General features: G+C 38.1%; 2 pseudogenes; both read right to left on the bottom strand.

Moving 5' to 3' along the window:
* Window positions 1-1,468: 1,468 nt before the first annotated feature.
* LOC133059775 (putative olfactory receptor 2B8) lies at window positions 1,469-2,422 on the bottom strand (annotated as a pseudogene).
* An 8,791-nt stretch (window positions 2,423-11,213) lies between these two features.
* Window positions 11,214-12,167, bottom strand: LOC133059776 (putative olfactory receptor 2B8; annotated as a pseudogene).
* Window positions 12,168-18,903: the final 6,736 nt, after the last annotated feature.

Here is an 18,903-nt window from a genome sequence, read left to right as displayed (position 1 = left end):
ACTAAGAGACACAAATGTACTTACTTGCCTAGTGGTACATGCTGGGGAAATCTACCAAAAATCTTAAATATTTCTGTGATGACGGCACAGTCAAAGCTCTAACCTCTATAGAAAAAATACACTGTGCATGACGCATAACTTACACACAAAAAAACCCAAAATCTATACCTGAAATTAAATTTATGCTGTAAAGTGAGCTTGAGTGGGGATCTACAACCTAGAATGTCAGATTAATTTTTTCTGGAATGTTTTGTTACTCCTAATTCAGAACTCTGTGACAGTTATTTAACAATTAGATAGATAAAGCTTAGGCATGTATTTTTAATAGATACAATATTTAATTTTTCATTTTCCTTCTGATGAGTCAAGGACATCTCCACCAAACATGGGATTGCCTGGGAATCAGGGGTCATTTCCAATATTTTTATACTTCACTAAATATGAATTTCACAGGAAGTTTGGGAGAGGAAAGATTCTAAGGTTTTAACCAATTGATGTCTAAATCAAAGAGTTTATAAAATGGCATGATGAGAATAATCTAAACATATTTTACTCTTTGAAACTTTTGCTGCATCACAGTAGCTAAAATGTGTAGAATATGTAGTAGAACTTGGGTCATATGCTACTCAGATATAATGCCCTCAAAAGTTCCTCACTTAAAAATCTCATTTTAGAGAGGAACTAGGTGGTTCACAAAATTAAAATAACCAACTTTGTACCTCACATCAGTGTTTTTCTCCTGCTGTGTACAAAAAGGCATGTAAGAACTATGTGGTGTTCTTACAACGAAGGGCTACCACTGTCCCTGCCAGCAGCGCATCATCCCCTTCCCTCAGTGAGTCCTATGCGCCGCCTTCTCTGAATGATCCTCCACAATATGGCGGCTGCACTGCTGAGGGTGCAGTTGCACCTGATGTCTGAATGGCTTTACCGGGATTAATGCAGCAAGATTTTCTTTGAGATTCAACTTTATTTTCCCCACAAGTGCTCCACCTACATCAGTGAAAAACGTCTGATCAAACCATCAAACCATGGAATTTTAGAAGAGCCGTGATCCAAATAAAACAATGAATGGTATCTTCTAGTAGCTGTTAGAAAATATTATTAATAATATTCCTTACAGTGTTTCAGTGGTTTTATCTTATTTGGGCTTCATGTAATATAGATGCATGTCTTATTGCAAATAAATGTGGAACAATGTACCCAAATGGGAGTGCAAATAAAAATCATTGGAGCTGTTAAAACAGTAACTACAAAGCAGATGTTGTCAGAACACTGAATCAGCATCTCTGGAAGTTTAAATGAATACATGAACTTAGAATCTGAACACTCACTTTTCAACGGGAAGGAAGGAAACCAATTCCCTTCAGAGTTGTCAGAGGGAATTTTAGATGACTCATGCGGGACACACAGATACATCTAAAGAGCACTGGTGTTCAAGACCCATCCATTAAACTGTCCTCACCCATCATCTGGAGTCAGAGTCTTTCCAAAGCACCTTCTTCATCGCTCCCTTCATATCCCTGTTCCTCAGCGTATAAATGAGGGGGTTGGTCATGGGGATAATGACAGTGTAGAAGAGAGACATGAACTTGTCCTGATCCTGGGAGTTGTTGCTGCTGGGCTGATAATACACATAGATGGCTGTGCCAAAGAACAGGGAGACCACCGTGAGGTGGGATCCACATGTTCCAAATGCTTTTCTCTGCCCTGCAGTGGACTTGATTCTTAAGACCGCCCTCACAATCCGACCATAGGAGAACACAATCAACGCAACAGGTGTGAGAAGCATGATGACACTGGCAAAGAAGCTCGCATACACATTCACGGTGATGTCAACACAGGCAAGTTTGAGAAATGGAGGGATCTCACAAAAGAAGTGGTCTAATTTACTTCTTCCACAACGAGGCAAAAGGAAGACAAGCACTGTCTGCAATAAGGAGTTGGCAAAACCAGTGATCCATGAAACAGAAGCCATCAGGGCACACAGACGGGGGTGCATGATTACTGTGTAGTGAAGGGGCTTGCAAACAGCTGCATAGCGGTCAATTGCCATAACTCCTAGGAGAATACATTCTGTACCTCCCAACGCCAGAGACATGTACATTTGAATCATACATCCACCAAAGGAAATGGATTTGTCTGCTCTGCTGAGGTTAAATAGAAACTGGGGAACAATGCTGGTGGTGTAGCACATGTCCAGAAAGCTCAGGTTAGAGAGGAAAAAGTACATAGGGGTGTGAAGACGTGGGTCCAAGTAGGACAATGCAATGATGGTTGTGTTTCCAAGCAAAGTGAAGATGTAGAAGATCAAAAGGACCACAAAGAGGACTAGCTCAAGTTGAAGCCTGTCAGAGAAGCCCAGTAAGATAAATCCAGTGACAGAACTTTCGTTTCTCTGTTCCATCCTTTGTTAGCACATGGCTCCTGTCAAATCAAGCATTTAGCAATTTATTAAAGGTATCTTCCCAAAAAAGTGTGGGGATAAAGAGGAAAATCTGTCATGTTCAAAGGCATGGTCATGTGATTTTATATGCAACTATTTGAATAAATGATGTACTCATCGAAATTGAGCTCTATATTATCACAAAAATTTATATATTGATAATATAAGAAAATAATACATAATAATAATAACATCGAATAATGAACCTTGGTTTACATCAATCATACATATCAAGTGCCTTTTTCAGATTGAGTTTAATAGGATTAAAGTATGATCATTATATATGTACATTTTAGAGAAAGTGGGAATGAGGGAAATTAGGGAGAGTGTGGAAAAAAAGGGAGAGTGTGTAGAAAGAGTAAGAAAGATGTAGACAAAGGGAGAAAGTTTATTTTAAATATGTATCTCATAATTCTACATAACTGGATATGCAGATACATCACATGTAATAGTGGCTTCCCTTGTGGCTCAGCTGGTATAGAATCTTCCTGCAATGCAGGAGACTCAGTTGGATTCCTGAGTCGGGAAGATCAGGAATCTTCCAAAAAAGCACAGAGGAGGAAAACCTATCATGTTGAAAGACATGGTCATGTGATTTTATATGCAACAATTTGAATAAGTGATGTATTCATTGAAATTGATATATTTCTTAAATCAATTAGTTCTTTACTATTCACAAAAATTATATATTGAAATTAATATAAGAAAATAATAAAATCAAGTGATGAAACTTGGTTGGCATCAATCATAGATATAAAATGCCTGTTTTATTTATTTTTTTTAAATGCCTGTTTTAGATTGACCTTAATAGGATGTAAGTATGATGATTATCTGTACATCTTAGAGAAAGTGGGAATGAGGGAAGATCAAGGGAGAGTGATTAGAAAGTTAAGAAAACATAGACAAAGGAAGAAAGTTTATTTTAAATATGTATCTCATAATTCTACATAACTTGGCTTGCACATACCTCACATGTAATAGAATAATACAGAATGATCTCTAAAATGCATTCAGATATAGAAATTTATGAGCTATTATGTAGTTATACAAAGGATTATATTACATTCAATGTATCACTAAGATTCTTCCTCATAGATATGTTCTGAAAAAATAGTTCTTTCTACTCCTATTGCATTATATTTATGAATACTATATACTGGTCTTTTTGTATAGTAGGAAAAAATAAATTGCTCAGAGCCTGAAAATATCATCTTCAATTACAGTGCTTAACTTTTGTCCTTGAGATACCTAAAATTTCTATATCAATTTAACAAGAACTCCAAAAATTTATTCACTGTGCATAAACAGTTCACGGGCTTCCCTGTTGGCTCAGTGGTAAAGGAACCACCTGCCAATGCAGGAGATGCAGGAAAGGCAGGTTCAGTCCCTGGATCAGGAAGATACCTTGAAGAAGAAAATGGAAACCCACTTCAGTACAGAGAATCCTGGTGGGCTACAGTCCCTGAGGTCAACAAGAGTTGGACTTGACTTAGTGACTAAACAACAAAAGTAGTCGCTTTACAACAATCTCAAACTCCAGTGACCAGCACTTACCTCTTCTTTCTGCTGATTTCAGTTTCATATATTGTCAACAAGTAAAATGCCTGGCATTCCTATAGGAGATAGGATTATTCACTATCAACATTCTAATGGCAATGAAGAACACATAAATGAGGAGACAATGAATCTATCACAGCCTCAGAAATAACACTTTTAACCACTATGGACAGAGTTTGGCCAGGTTGGGGAAAAGAGGCTGAACTGGGAATTCTTTTGCATGCTGTTTATGGAATGAATGTCCTCAAGACAAAGAGAATCAGGGAATCAAAACAGAGCAGACAAATGTGTTAAGCAAGGATGTGATCTCAAATAGAATAGCATGAACGTGATCCCAGAGATGGCCGGAAAAGGGCTCACCAAATAGAGCTATCTGCTGTTAAAAATACTGTGTCTTCACTTACACAATCACTGCTATCCACATGCTGCGACCTGAGCCTTTCAAGTGGGGCAGATAAAGAACTGAATTGTAAATTTAATTTTAACTCAGGTAAATTTAAATACCTATTTATTTAGATGTGACTAGTTACTACTATACAGAATAACAAGCTGTGGAGCATGCATTGTGTCAGATTTAGCTCCACCTAGACAAAAAGGCAGCCTTGTATAAATCCCACCAGTCTGTCATTGACTCCAAGCTGCCCCAACCACATTCGGAAGTTCTGGCAATGTGGCTCCATTCAACTGATGGCAATTTCCCAAAGAAGTGAAGGGCTGTGAAGTTGTCAGTCAATACTCATGACAAATATGGTGTGGATCAGTGCAGCAGTCAGTAGAAAATATCTGAGCTGGACACTTAAAGCATTCATAAAAAATGAGAGTCCATTCATACAAAATGTATAGTCCATTCATAAGTGTGTGCAAGGATGAAAGGATAGTCACCAGTGTACATTACACATCACCTTGTCATTAGCCTAATCTACCAATAAATTAAACATTCAGATCACCTTTTCTGTCCCACGTTTCTCTCTCAAATTGGTGTTTCTCCTCAATTGAAAAATGATCATTTTTCATTAACAGTAAATTCAAAAATGCATTGACACAATAACCACAAAATGGACCTTCATTGTTATAATTATCAAACTAGCATTTGAAAGATTACATACGTTCATTTCTTTGAGAAAATGAACATTTTAAAACTACAGATATTGACAATATACTTTAAGAAATATTCTGTAATTCACAGATATAGGAGCTAAGGAGAAAATGAAAGTATATAGTCTAATATGTTCACATTCACATATATGCTATTATTCAAATACTGAAGGACATGTTTTATGACAGCCAAATATCCTGAATTTAAATTGCTCCATATATCCATACTGAGACATAAAGAATACACTACAATAGGATGAAATGCCTAGGAACACAAAGTTGGCTTCCATAAGGAACACTTAGTATGGTTTTTAAATTTGGTGAATTTCTATAGGAACTTCTGTTCTTTTTCCAACTGACATGTATGTTACCCAATATAACCTTTAAGGAACACTTGCAACTGAAAACAGACTAACTTACCAATTTCTAAAGTACCACAGAGATCCAGTTCCAGTCCTCTGTTTTATTCACCTTATGTGAGTGTACTAAGCTCGTTCCCTATCTCATTTCCAGTTCCTGCCTTTAATATAGTACTGGGCATTGGAACCTGGGTATGTAGACTAAGGATGCAGGTTGCATGGAGTGAGTACATAAGTTGACTCTATCAGCACTGGAATATCCTTAAGTTTTCCTTAAGCAAGAAGATGCTTTCTCTTGATAACTTCAAAGACCTTCACAAGGTACTGAAGATTGGCATTGTGTCTATCTGGTAGGATGACATAGGAAGACAATTACAAATTCGCAGGATTCCTTCTAAATATAATGTTTTGGCTCTATGATGAAGAACTCTATATGAAAGCTTGAGATTGGTATGATATTGCAGTAAAACTGGTCTGGTGAAAATGGTTTACCTGGCTGAAGTCTCTAGGGAATGTTTGTCCTGTACCATTAATTAGCTGATGTTGCCTAGCTTCCCAGAGATGACAATGCTCAGGGAAAATGAATATCAAGGAGAAAGTAGGAGGAAACTTATTCTGCCTCTTTTATAACTTCTCATAAATGCCAGAGCTCAGATAATTCCCTAAACCTCCCAGTTATCTTAGCTCTCCTCTCTTAATGGCTTAGATATTTTACTAAACACTTGAGCTTTTTTATACAATTGCAAAAAAAAATATTCTCCATATATAAATAAGAACTCATTCTGTTATTTAATTTTAAATGTAAATTAATTTTTATCTAATATTCATAACCAACTTTTAACGCATCACAGAGTTACCAATTCAGTTCAGTTCAGTTCAGTCGCTCAGTCATGTCCAACTCCTTGTGACCCAATGAACTGCAGCACAGCAGGCCTCCCTGTCCCTCACCACCTTCCAGAGCTTACCCAAACTCATGTCCATTGAGTTGGCAATGCCATCCAACCATCTCATCCTCTATCGTCCCCTTCTCCACCTGCCTTCAATCTTTCCCAACATCAGGGTCTCTTCAAATGAGTCAGCTCTTTAGATTAGGTGGCCAAAATATTGGAGTTTCAGCTTCAACATCAGTCCTTTCAATGAATACCCAGGACTGATCTCCTTTAGGATGAACTGGTTGGATCTCCTTGCAGTCCAAGGGACTCTCAAGAGTTCTCCAACACCACAGTTCACAAGCATCAATTCTTTGGCACTCGGCTTTCTTTATAGTCCAACACTCACATCTATACCTGACTACTGGAAAAACAATAGCCTTGACTAGACCGACCTTTGTTGACAAAGTAATGTCTCTGCTTTTTAATATGCTGTCTAGGTTGGTCATAACTTTCCTTCCAAGGAGTAAGCATTTTTTTAATTTCATGACTGCAAAAACCATCTGCAGTGATTTTGGAGCCCAGAAAAACAAAGTCAGCCACTGTTTCCACTGTTTCGCCATCTATTTGCCATGAAGTGATGGGACCAGATGCCATGATCTTAGTTTTCTGAAAGTTGAGCTTTAAGCCAACTTTTTCATTCTCCTCTTTCTCTTTCAACAAGAGGCTTTTTAGTTCCTCTTCACTTTCTTCCGTAAGGGTGGTGTCATCTGCATATCTGAGGTTATTGATATTTCTCCTGGCAATCTTGATTCCAGCTTATGCTTCTTCCAGCCCAGCGTTTCTCATGATGTACTCTGCATATAAGTTAAATAAGTAGGGTGACAATATACAGCCTTGATGCACTCCGTTTCCTCTTTAGAACCAGTCTGTTGTTCAATGTCCAGTCTAACTGTTGCTTCCTGACCTGCATACAGGTTTCTCAAGAGGCAAGTCAGGTGATCTGGTATTCCCATCTCTTTCAGAATTTTCCACAGTTTATTGAATTCCACACAGTCAAAGGCTTTGGCATAGGCAATAAAGCAGAAATAGATGTTTTTCAGGAACTCTCTTGCTTTTTCGACGAGCGTGAGTATCCCCGATAACCTAATCACTGGAAATCCTAGGAAGCCTCAGTGAGACTAAAGCCACAGGTATGGCAACAATTTCCCTGATGGCTAAGATGGTAAAATATCTACTTGCAATACAAGATACCCAGGTTCAACCCCCAAGGAAGATCCCTGGGTCAGGAAGATCCCCTGGAGAAGGAAATGGCAACCCACTCCAGTATTCTTGCCTGAGGAATGCCATGGACAGAGGAGCCTCATGGGCTCACAGAGTTGGACACGATGGGGTGACTTTCATTTTTCACAACTGAAGAGTTTCACTCTCAAAAGAGTTTAAAATTATCTTCAGAAATGGTCACCTTATTAGAACTTGCAGCTTCTAAGACAATGTGGATTTAATTCACTACATAATGGTTAAAAGAATTCACCAAACAATGTAAATCAGTAGAATAGATTGTTTAAAAGTAGCATGAATACTCAATCCCAGCAGCTGCCTCAGGGACACCGTCCCCTGAACCCTCTGATTCAGGAGACACACAGCTTCTCATTTCTGCATTTACACAGAGCATCCTTTCCCAGGAAACCACGTCCACAAGACATTTCCATACACTGTGGTTCCCTCAGTCTGCCAAATCAAGTTTGAACTCTGCTACAATACTGAAAGGACGGAAGAAACTCTCAATCATAATACAAACAGGCATCAGAAAAGATCACACTTACAGAGGAAAGTGTTGACAGGAAACTATAATCTGTCCTTCCATCCTCAGTGACCCTGATTAGAGCAGAACCCTGGGCAAACAGTTAACACTGAAATCTACTGACTAGGAGATAAATGAGGATATTACAGCGGTCAATATATGCTGATTACCATTCTAGTAATGTTTTCAGCAGGGTGGATAGGGTCTGTTTCGAGTGTGATAAACCTGCAGTATACAGACTACAGTTGTTCTAATGAATAAAAGTCCTAAAGCCAGAACACAACTACAAAGGTGAGGACACATATCAAGTGAGAAACTCTCAAGACTTCCTTTTGCTGACTTAAATGATACAAGTTAAACAAGTGAGAGTCCCTAATTTATTTTATATATTCCATTTGAAAAACCTAAATTCAGGAAGCAGTGTCTGACTGGTTTGGGGCCTCATAGACATTGTACATGTTGTTGCTTTTGTTTTGTATTATTTTCTAATTGTTAGTCAGTCTAGTGCTGCTTAGGAATTGTGTCTCATAGGAGTCTGACTGACTCTTCAGGCTTCCAAGGTGACACATTACCTGAGCACACTGTGTTCACCTTGTGCTTCTCAGGAGGCAAAAATGATGAAAGATTATGACTTGCTCTTGGGCGTATTGACAGTTCTGAACTCCAGATGGGATCAAATAATTTAGCCAAGGCCTGGGTACACCCACTGCAGCCATTTCACAGATATTAAGAATTCAAAAGGAGGGAATTCCCTGGTGTTCCAGGGTATAGGCTCCATGCTTCTACTGCAGGGGCCATGGGTTCAATCCCTGTTCTGGGAGCTAAAGGGGGAAAGCTTGTGAAGGTAGATATCATTTGAAAAACTTACAAAACAGAACTGAACTTTGGGTATGTGGTATCTTTTAGGTGATCTTTTTTTTTTTTTTTTTTTAAGCCTGGAATCTAGATACCTTTATTATCTGTAATTTATTCTGAAGTAATATACACATCCACATGATGCTCAAGCATTTGCTTAAAACAAATAAATCTGTTTTGTGGCAGTCTTTAGGAGCAGACAAGCAGCTGCTCACTCAGGAAAACAAGCTTTGTGACTTCATGTGACCTTGAGGGTTTCTGCAGCAAAGGAAGTATCATTGAGGGATTTTTTCAGTGACTATTTGGGCATAACTATCAAGACCTGATTGAGTAATAAGGAGAGGGGGAAATTTCTCACCATTCAGAGTACACAGCACTCCAAACTGCTTTTAATCAGATATATGTTCATCCTTACTGTGGGGTCAAAATACTTGGTTTCACAAGTGTTTAATTCAAGGGTGTAGAGTGTGGTACTGTTACGAATATAGATAGGATCTTGACCCTGTATATAATTTGCCCACACTGCCATTTCCAGCTTGCAAGTCCACTTGTCAGGCAAACTGGCCAAGAGGGTTCGAGACCCAGGAGGATGATTAGCATCTAGGACAGGGAAATGTGTAATAGTTGTCAAGCTTTTGTCTCCACTAAGAGACAAAAATGTACTGACATGCCTAGTGTTACATGCTGGGGAAATCTACCAAAAATCTTAAATATTTCTGTGATGACGGCACAGTCAAAGCTCTAACCTCCAAAGAAAAAATACACTGTTTATGATGAATAACTTACACACAAAAAGACCCAGAATCTATACTTGAAATTAAATTTATGCTGTAAAGTGAGCTTGAGTGGGGATCTACAAGCCAGAATGTCAGATTAAATTTTTTCTGGAATGTTTATTTTCTTAATCATAATTCAGAACTCTGTGACAGTTATTTCACAATTAGATACTGCTAAAGCTTAGGCATGTATTTTTAATAGACACAATATTTAGTTTTTCATTTTCCTTCTGATGAGTCTCAGGACGGCTCCACAAAACATGGGATTTCCTGGGAATCAGGGGTCATTTCCAATATTTTTTTTCCATTCATTTTTATTAGTTGGAGGCTAATTACTTTATAATATTGTAGTGGTTTTTGTCATACATTGACATGAATCAGCCATGGATTTACATGTATTCCAATATTTTATACTTCACTAAATCTGAATTTTGCAGAACATTTGGAAGAGGAGAGATTCTAAGGTCTTAACCAATTGATGCCTAAATCAAAGAGTTTATAAAATGGCATGATGAGAATAATCTAAACATATTTTACTCTTTGAAACTTTTGCTGCATCACAGTAGCTAAAATGTGTAGAATATGTAGTAGAACTTGGGTCATATGCTACTCAGATATAATGCCCTCAAAAGTTCCTCATTTAAAAATCTCATTTCAGAGAGGAACTAAGTGGTTCACAAAATAAAATAACCAACTTTGTACCTCACATCAGTGTTTTTCTCCTGCTGTGTACAAAAAGGCATGTAAGAACTATGTGGTGTTCTTACAACGAAGGGCTACCACTGTCCCTGCCAGCAGCGCATCATCCCCTTCCCTCAGTGAGTCCTATGCGCCGCCTTCTCTGAATGATCCTCCACAATATGGCGGCTGCACTGCTGAGGGTGCAGTTGCACCTGATGTCTGAATGGTTTTACTGGGATTAATGCAGCAAGATTTTCTTTGAGATTCAACTTTATTTTCCCCACAAGTGCTCCACCTACATCAGTGAAAAACGTCTGATCAAACCATCAAACCATGGAATTTTAGAAGAGCCGTGATCCAAATAAAACAATGAATGGTATCTTCTAGTAACTCCTAGAAAATATTATTAATAATATTCCTTACAGTGTTTCAGTGGTTTTGTCTTATTTGGGCTTCATGTAATATAGATCCATGTCTTTTTGCAAATAAATGTGGAACAATGTACCCAAATAGGAGTGCAAATAAAAATCCTTGGAACTGTTAAAACAGTAACTACAAAGCAGATGTTGTCAGAACACTGAGTCAGCATTTCTGAAAGCTGAAATAAATACATGAACTTAGAATCTGAACATTCACTTTTCAACGGGAAAGAAGGAAATCAATTCCCTTCAGAGTTGTCAGAGGGAATTTTAGATGACTCATGCGGGACACACAGATACATCTAGAGAATTGATGTTCAAGACCCTTCCATTAAACTGTCCTCCTCACCCATCATCTGGAGTCAGAGTCTTTCCAAAGCACCTTCTTCATCGCTCCCTTCACATCCGTGTTCCTCAGCGTATAAATGAGGGGGTTGGTCATGGGGATAATGACAGTGTAGAAGAGAGACATGAACTTGTCCTGGTCCTGGGAGTCATTGCTGCTGGGCTGATAATACACATAGATGGCTGTGCCAAAGAACAGGGAGACCACCGTGAGGTGGGATCCACACGTGCCAAACGCTTTTCTCTGCCCTGCAGTGGACTTGATTCTTAAGACCGCCCTCACAATCCGACCATAGGAGAACACAATCAACGCAACAGGTGTGAAAAGAATGATGACACTGGCAAAGAAGCTCACATACACATTTATAGTGGTGTCAACACAGGCAAGTTTGAGAAATGGAGGGATCTCACAAAAGAAGTGGTCTAATTTATTCCTCCCACAACGAGGTAAAAGGAAGACAAGCACTGTCTGCAATAAGAAGTTGGCAAAACCAATGATCCATGAAGCAGAAGCCATCAGGGCACACAGACGGGGGTGCATGATTACTGTGTAGTGAAGGGGCCTGCAAACAGCTGCATAGCGGTCAAATGCCATAACTCCTAGGAGAATACATTCTACACCTCCCAACGCCAGAGACATGTACATTTGAATCATACATCCACCACAGGAGATGGATTTGTCTGCTCTGCTGAGGTTAAATAGAAACTGGGGAACAATGCTGGTGGTGTAGCACATGTCCAGAAAGCTCAGGTTAGAGAGGAAAAAGTACATAGGGGTGTGAAGACATGGGTCCAAGTAGGACAATGCAATGATGGTTGTGTTTCCAAGCAAAGTGAAGATGTAGAAGATCAAAAGGACCGCAAAGAGGACTAGCTCAAGTTGAAGCCTGTCAGAGAAGCCCAGTAAGATAAATCCAGTGAAAGAACTTTCATTTCTCTCTTCCATCCTTTGTTAGCACATGGCTCCTGTCAAATCAAGCATTTAGCAATTTATTAAAGGTATCTTCCCAAAAAAGTGCAGGGATAAAGAGGAAAATTTGTCATGTTCAAAGACATGGTCATTTGATTTACATGTAACTATTTGAATAAATGATGTACCTGTTGAAATTGAGCTCTAATCTATCACAAAAAGTTATATATTGATAAGTAATATAAAAAATAATACATAATAATAATAAAATCAAATAATGAAACTTGGTTTACATCAATCATACATATCAAGTGCCTTTTTCAGATTGAGTTTAATAGGATTAAAGTATGATCATTGTATATGTACATTTTAGAGAAAGTGAGGAATGAGGGAAATCAAGGGAGAGTGTGTAGAAAGAGTAAGAAAGATGTAGACAAAGGGAGAAAGTTTATTTTAAATATGTACCTCATAATTCTACATAACTGGATATGCAGATACATCACATGTAATAGTGGCTTCCCTTGTGGCTCAGTTGGTAAAGAATCTTCCTTCAATGCAGGAGACCTGGGTTCTATCCCTGTGTTGGGAAGATCCCTAGGAGAATGGAAAGGTACCTAATCCAGTATTCTGGCCGATTCAATCTCCAGATCAGGAAGATACCTTAAAGAAGAAAATGGCAATCCACTTCAGTACAGATAATCCTGGTGGGATAGAGGCCATGGGGTCAAAAAGAGTTGGACATGACTTAGTAACTAAACAACAGAAGTAGTCAGTTCACAGTAGAAGTTCAAAATCCAGTGACCTGCACTTATATTTTCTTTCTGTTCATTTCATTTTCATATATTACCAACAACTAAAATGCCTGGAATTCCTATAGGAGACAGGATTATTCACTATCAACATTTTAATGGCAATGAGGAATATATAAATGAGGAAGAAATGGATCAATCACAATCTCAGAAATAACACTTCTAATCAGTATGGACAGCGTTTGGCCAGCTTGGGGAGAAAAGGCTGAAATGGGAATTCCTTTGCTGTTTATTGAGGGAATGTCCTCAAGACAGAGAGAATCAGGGAAGAAAATCAGAGCAGACAAATGTGCCGAGCAAGGATGTGATCTCAAATGGAATAGCATGAACCTGATCCCGTAGAAAGCTGGAAAATGACTCTCCAAATAGAACTATCTGCTGGTAAAAGTATTCTGTCTTCACTTTCACAATCAATGCTACGTGAGCATTTCAAGTGGGGCAGACAAAGAACTGAATTGTAAATTTAATTTTAACTCAGGTAAATTTAAATACCTAGTCATTTAAATGAGTCTAGTTACTTCTATACAGAAGAACAAGCTGTGGAGCATGCATTGTGTCAGATGCAGTCCCATCTTAACAAAAAGGCAGCCTTTTACATATCCCACGAGTCTGTCATTGACTGCAAGCTGCCCCAAACACATTCAGGAGAATTCCTGGCCATGTGGCTCCATTCAACTGATGGCAATTTTCTGAAGAAGGAAAGAGGTATGAAGCTATCAGTCAACACTCATGACAAATATGGTGTGGACTGGTGCACCAGTCAGTAGGAAAGATCTGAGCTGGACACTGAAAGCATTCATACAAAACATAGAGTCCATTCATAAGTGTGTGCAAGGATGGAGGACAGTCACCAGTGTACATTACACATCACCTTGTCATTTGCCTAATTTACTGATAAATTAAACATTCAGATCACCTCTTCTGACCCATGTTTCTCCTCTCAAATTGGTATTTCTCCTCAATTGAAGAATGATCATTTTTTATTAACAATAAATTCAAAACTGCATTGACACAATAACCATGAAATGGACATTCATTGTTGTAACTGCAAAACTAGCATGTGGAAAAGTACACATTCTCATTTCTTTAAGAAAATGAACATTTTAAAGCTACAGTTATTGACAATAGCCTATAAAAAACATTCTGTAATTTCAGAGAAAATAAGGAGCTGAGGAAAAAACAAAAGTTATAGCCTAATATTTTCACATTCACATATATGCTATTATCAATTACTGAAGGACATGTTTTATTACAGTCAAAAATCTTCTACTTAAATTTTTCCATATATACATACTGAGACATAACAAATATACTACAATAAGATGAAATGTCTAGGAACAAAATGTTGGCTTCCATAAGGAACAGTTAAGTTCTTAAAGTTGGTGAATTTCTATAGGAATTTCTGTTTCTTTCACAAACTGACATGTGCGTTACTCAATGTAAACTTTAAAGAACACTTGCAACTGAAAACAAGCTAACTTACCAATTCCTAAAGTACCACAGAGATCCAGTTCCAGTCCTCTCAGTTTTATTCACCTTATGTGAGTGTACTAAGCTCATTCTCTACCTCATTTCCAGTTCCTGCCTTTAATACAGTACTGGGCATTGGAACCTGGGTATGTAGACTAAGGATGCAGGTTGCCTGCAGTGAGTACATAAGTTGACTCTACCAGCACTGGACTCTCCTTAAGTTTTCCTTAAGCAAGAAGATGCCTTCTCTTGATAACTTCAAATACCTTCACAGGGTACTGAAGATCAGCTTTGTGTCTAGCTGGTAGGATGACATAGAAAGGCAATTTCAAACTCTCAGGATTCTTTCTGAATATAATGTTCTGGCTCTATGATGAAGAGCTCATTATGAAAGCATGAGATTGATATGAAACTGCAGTAAACTGGTCTGGTGAAAACTGTTTACCTGGCTGAAATCTCTGAAGAATGGATGTCCTGTACTGTTAATTAGCTGATGTCACCTAGCTGCCCAGAGATGACAATCCTCAGGGAAAATCAATATCAAAGAGAATGCAAGAGGATACCTAATCTGCCTCTTTTCTAACTTCTCATAAATGACAGAGGTCAGATACCTCCCGAGACTTCACAGTTATCTTAGCTCTCCTCCTTTAATGCCTTAGGTATTTTACTAAACACTTGAGGTTTTTTCATACAATTGTAAAAAAAAAAAAAAAAAAAAAGACTACATGTATAAATAAGAACTGGTTCCATTACTTAACTTTAAATATGTTAACTTTCACCGAATATTCATAACCAAATTCTTTTTTCTTTGTTTTATAATTAAACTTATTTATTTTTAATTGAAGGAGAATTGCTTTACAATATTATGAGGGCTTCTGCAAAACATCAATATGAATCAGCCATAGGTATACCTATGTCCCTTCCCTCTTGAGCCTCCCTCCACTTCCTACTCCTCTAGGTTTTACAGAGCCCCTGTTTGAGTCCCTGAGTCACAGAGCAAATTATAACCAACTTCTAAGAGATCACAGAGTTAGTGTTTAGGCAGATTCTAACCTTTAAGGTAATATATTAAATGGCAACACCCACATTTTACTCCAAAACTTCTAATGTGGCTAAGGAAAAATATCAAGTCCTCAATGACATTGTTCATTTGCTATCGAGAGTTGCAATAATTTACTTACACAAACAGAAAAACTATTGACTTTTTAAATGGAACTTCCATGGTTTCCTACAATTCAAATCGTCTTTCCATTTACAATGGACATGATTGAGTTAATCAAGATAGCCATAATTGCTAAAGTAAATTGAAAGAAACTTGAAGGGTATTGTGTGTATTGAAGTTTGAAGATCAATCAGTTTCAAAACAACTTACACACTTGACTATACAAGGAAAAGGCAGGAATACTTAACATCTGTCTATGGAAGGCTTTGGCCTAACCATCAAATGCAGCTTCAAAAAGTATAAAATCTCTTTTCCCCACTAGAATACATTTTCTTTCAGAGTGACAGACTGCTGTTAGTTAGTAGTATAAGCTATCTCAGAGAAAGCTATTTAGGTTTGAAGCATTTTCATTTTTATATGTTATTAGTCAGAAAAGCACAGAGAACTTCAATAATTAACTTACATATTATAGCCAGCCATTGCCCATATAAGCATAAATTCTTTTTTTTAATAATATTCTATCCGTAGAGAGAAATTATCTCTTCCTTAAAATAGTCTTAATTAGAATTTCTCAGTAATCTCTCCACTAGTTAAATCCCAACATAATATTTATAAGGAGGCCGAGGAAAGACCAGTATGTCACAGGGTGTCCAGAGATGGAGAGAATCAGAGGCCTGTTATTAACACTTCTTCCCAGTTCAATCTTGTTGCTGCAAATATTAATTTGTAAAATACCACTGGCTAATAATTTGACATTATCCAGGAATGCTTACTTGAAATTACATGCTTTTTTTCCTATGCTATTTTTCAAAATTCTTCTTTTATATTGGAATATAATACAACAAAGCATGGTCTATTTTTTTAAAAATCTACAAATGACAATTCACCAAAATAAAATCATTAAAATCCTGTTAAGAGGATAATAAGCTACAAACTGGAAGAAAATATTTTCAAACTGCTTCTCATAGAAAACACTCATTACTAGAATATACAAAGAACTCTCAAAACTCTACAATAAAAAAATAACTCAATTAAAAAACACTTGAGCAGATAACTCACCAATGTAAATATACAGATGGTAAAGATGTCTTTATGAAACATGAAAACATGTTTATCATCACTAACTATCAGCATAATGCACACTAAAACTAGAACAACAAAAATGAAAAATATAGGAACAATACCTAATGTTGGTGAGATTGTGGAAAAGTTGAGTCACTCATACATTACTAATGAGAATACAAAATGATGAAGCTACTTGATAAAAGAGCTTGGCTGTTTAAAAACCGAATATCCACTTGCCATACAGCCCAGTAATCATGCTCGTGGGCATTTATGGCAGGGAAACAAAAATTTATTCCACACGAAAACCTGTGCACAATTATTCATAGCAGCTTTATCTGTAACAGCAAAAATTGAAAACAACTAAAATATTCTAAACAAATATGGGTACATCCATACTGTGGAATACTACTTGGCAATTAAAAAGAATACACATATCATCTTGGATGAGTCTCAAGGGTGTTATGTTGAATGAAAATAAGTCTGTGTTAATAGGTTAAATATGATCCCTCCTACATAACACCCATGAAATAACAAAATAATAGAGACAGGGACCAAATTAGTACTGCCCAGGAGTTAGGGATGGTTTTCCAGAGGCTTCAGAGGAGGGGCTGCTTCCCTGATAGCTCATTTGGTGAAGAATCCACCTGCAATGCAGAGGACCCTGGTTTGATTCCTGGGTTGGGAAGATCCCTTGGAAAAGGGAAAGACTACCCACTCCAGTATTCCAGCCTAGAGAATTCCATGGACTGTATAGTGCAGAGGGTCTAAAGAATCAGATGCAACTGAATGACCTTCACTTTCAGGGGAAGGGAGGGACTAAATGTCCAAAAAGGGGATGTGTGTGGTGATGGGATAAATCCATATCTTGCTTGTGATGGTAGCCTCAGGAATCTACACGGGGAAAAATGTGCATAGACCTAAACACATACAATGTACATATGTCAGTTTCCTAGTTTTTATATTGCATTAGAGTTGTATCATGGGCTTCCCTGGTAGCTCAGCTGGTAAAGAATCCGGGTAAAGAATCCGCTTGCAATGGAGGAGACTCGGTTTGATTCTTGAGTATGGAAGATCCCCTGGAGAAGGGATAGGCTACCCACTCCAGTAATTTTGGGCTTCCCTGGTGGCACAGATGGTAAACAATCTGCCTGCAGTGCAGGAGACCTCAGTTTGGTCACTGGGTTGGGAGGATTCCCTGGAGGAGGGCATGGCAACCACTCCAGTATTCTTGCCTGGAGAATCCCCATGGACAGAGGTGCCTGCCAGGCTACAGTCCATGGGGTTGCAAAGAGTCAGACATGACTGAGCAACGAAGCACAGCACAGAATAGTTATATTTAAAAAATCACTGGGAGAAAATAGATCAAATGTATCCAAGACCTCTCTCTACTAACTTTGGACTTTCCCATCAATCTGTAATTGTTTCAAAATGAAAAGTCTAAAAAGAAAAAGACTTGAATAGAACAAGGACTAGAGAATGAGAAAAAGAGGGACAGACAGAGACACAAAGCAACAAGAATGGCAAAGAGAGAGAAAAGGAGAGAGGAAGCTGTTCAGAAGGGTAGAAGGTTCCTGTTCACTCATGACATACTGGCTCCAGATCTCCTCTCCTCCCATGGGCACAATGAACCTACAGTTTTACACAGAACAACTTGTTCAAAATTGGGATGGGGAAGACGTGTAAATTCATGGCTGATTCATATCAATGTATGACAAAACCCACTGAAATAAATAAATAAATAAAAAAATAAAAAACACACACCGAAAAAAAAAAAGAAATGTGGAAACTAGCTGGGTGAGTCCTATACACAAGGTGAATTTAAAAAGCCCAAACTACAATCACTAGAAGATAAAAAATTAAATAAATCATTAGAAGAGGCAGAGACAAAATCTCTATATAAAACCCACCCTTGGAGCCACAATATAGAAGCAGGTGGGAAGTCACCACTGTCAGTTTCTCCCGGAGGAACAAAGTGTCCCACATCTGGGACCCTAACTTTGAAGATTTAACACCAGAGACATGGGCCTCCAAAACATAGAGCTCTGAAAGCCAGTGAAGCTTGTGTCCATGAAATCCATGAGGCTATAAAGAACTGAGAAACAGTTCGTAACAGGCTCACCCAGACTCACTGTGACTATCTCTCCAGGGAAAGCACAGACACAGACTGAAGCCTTCAGCTTGTCCCTGAAAGAAGCCTATTTCCTTATCTTAAAAGCTAAGACTTCTAACACATATCTAGGGGTCAACTGCAATCCTCACCAAACACCTGAGAAGCCAACAG

This window comes from Dama dama, chromosome 7, assembly GCF_033118175.1.
Source record: "Dama dama isolate Ldn47 chromosome 7, ASM3311817v1, whole genome shotgun sequence".
NCBI lineage: Eukaryota > Metazoa > Chordata > Mammalia > Artiodactyla > Cervidae > Dama > Dama dama.
This window is presented reverse-complemented; position numbering and strand designations above follow the sequence as displayed.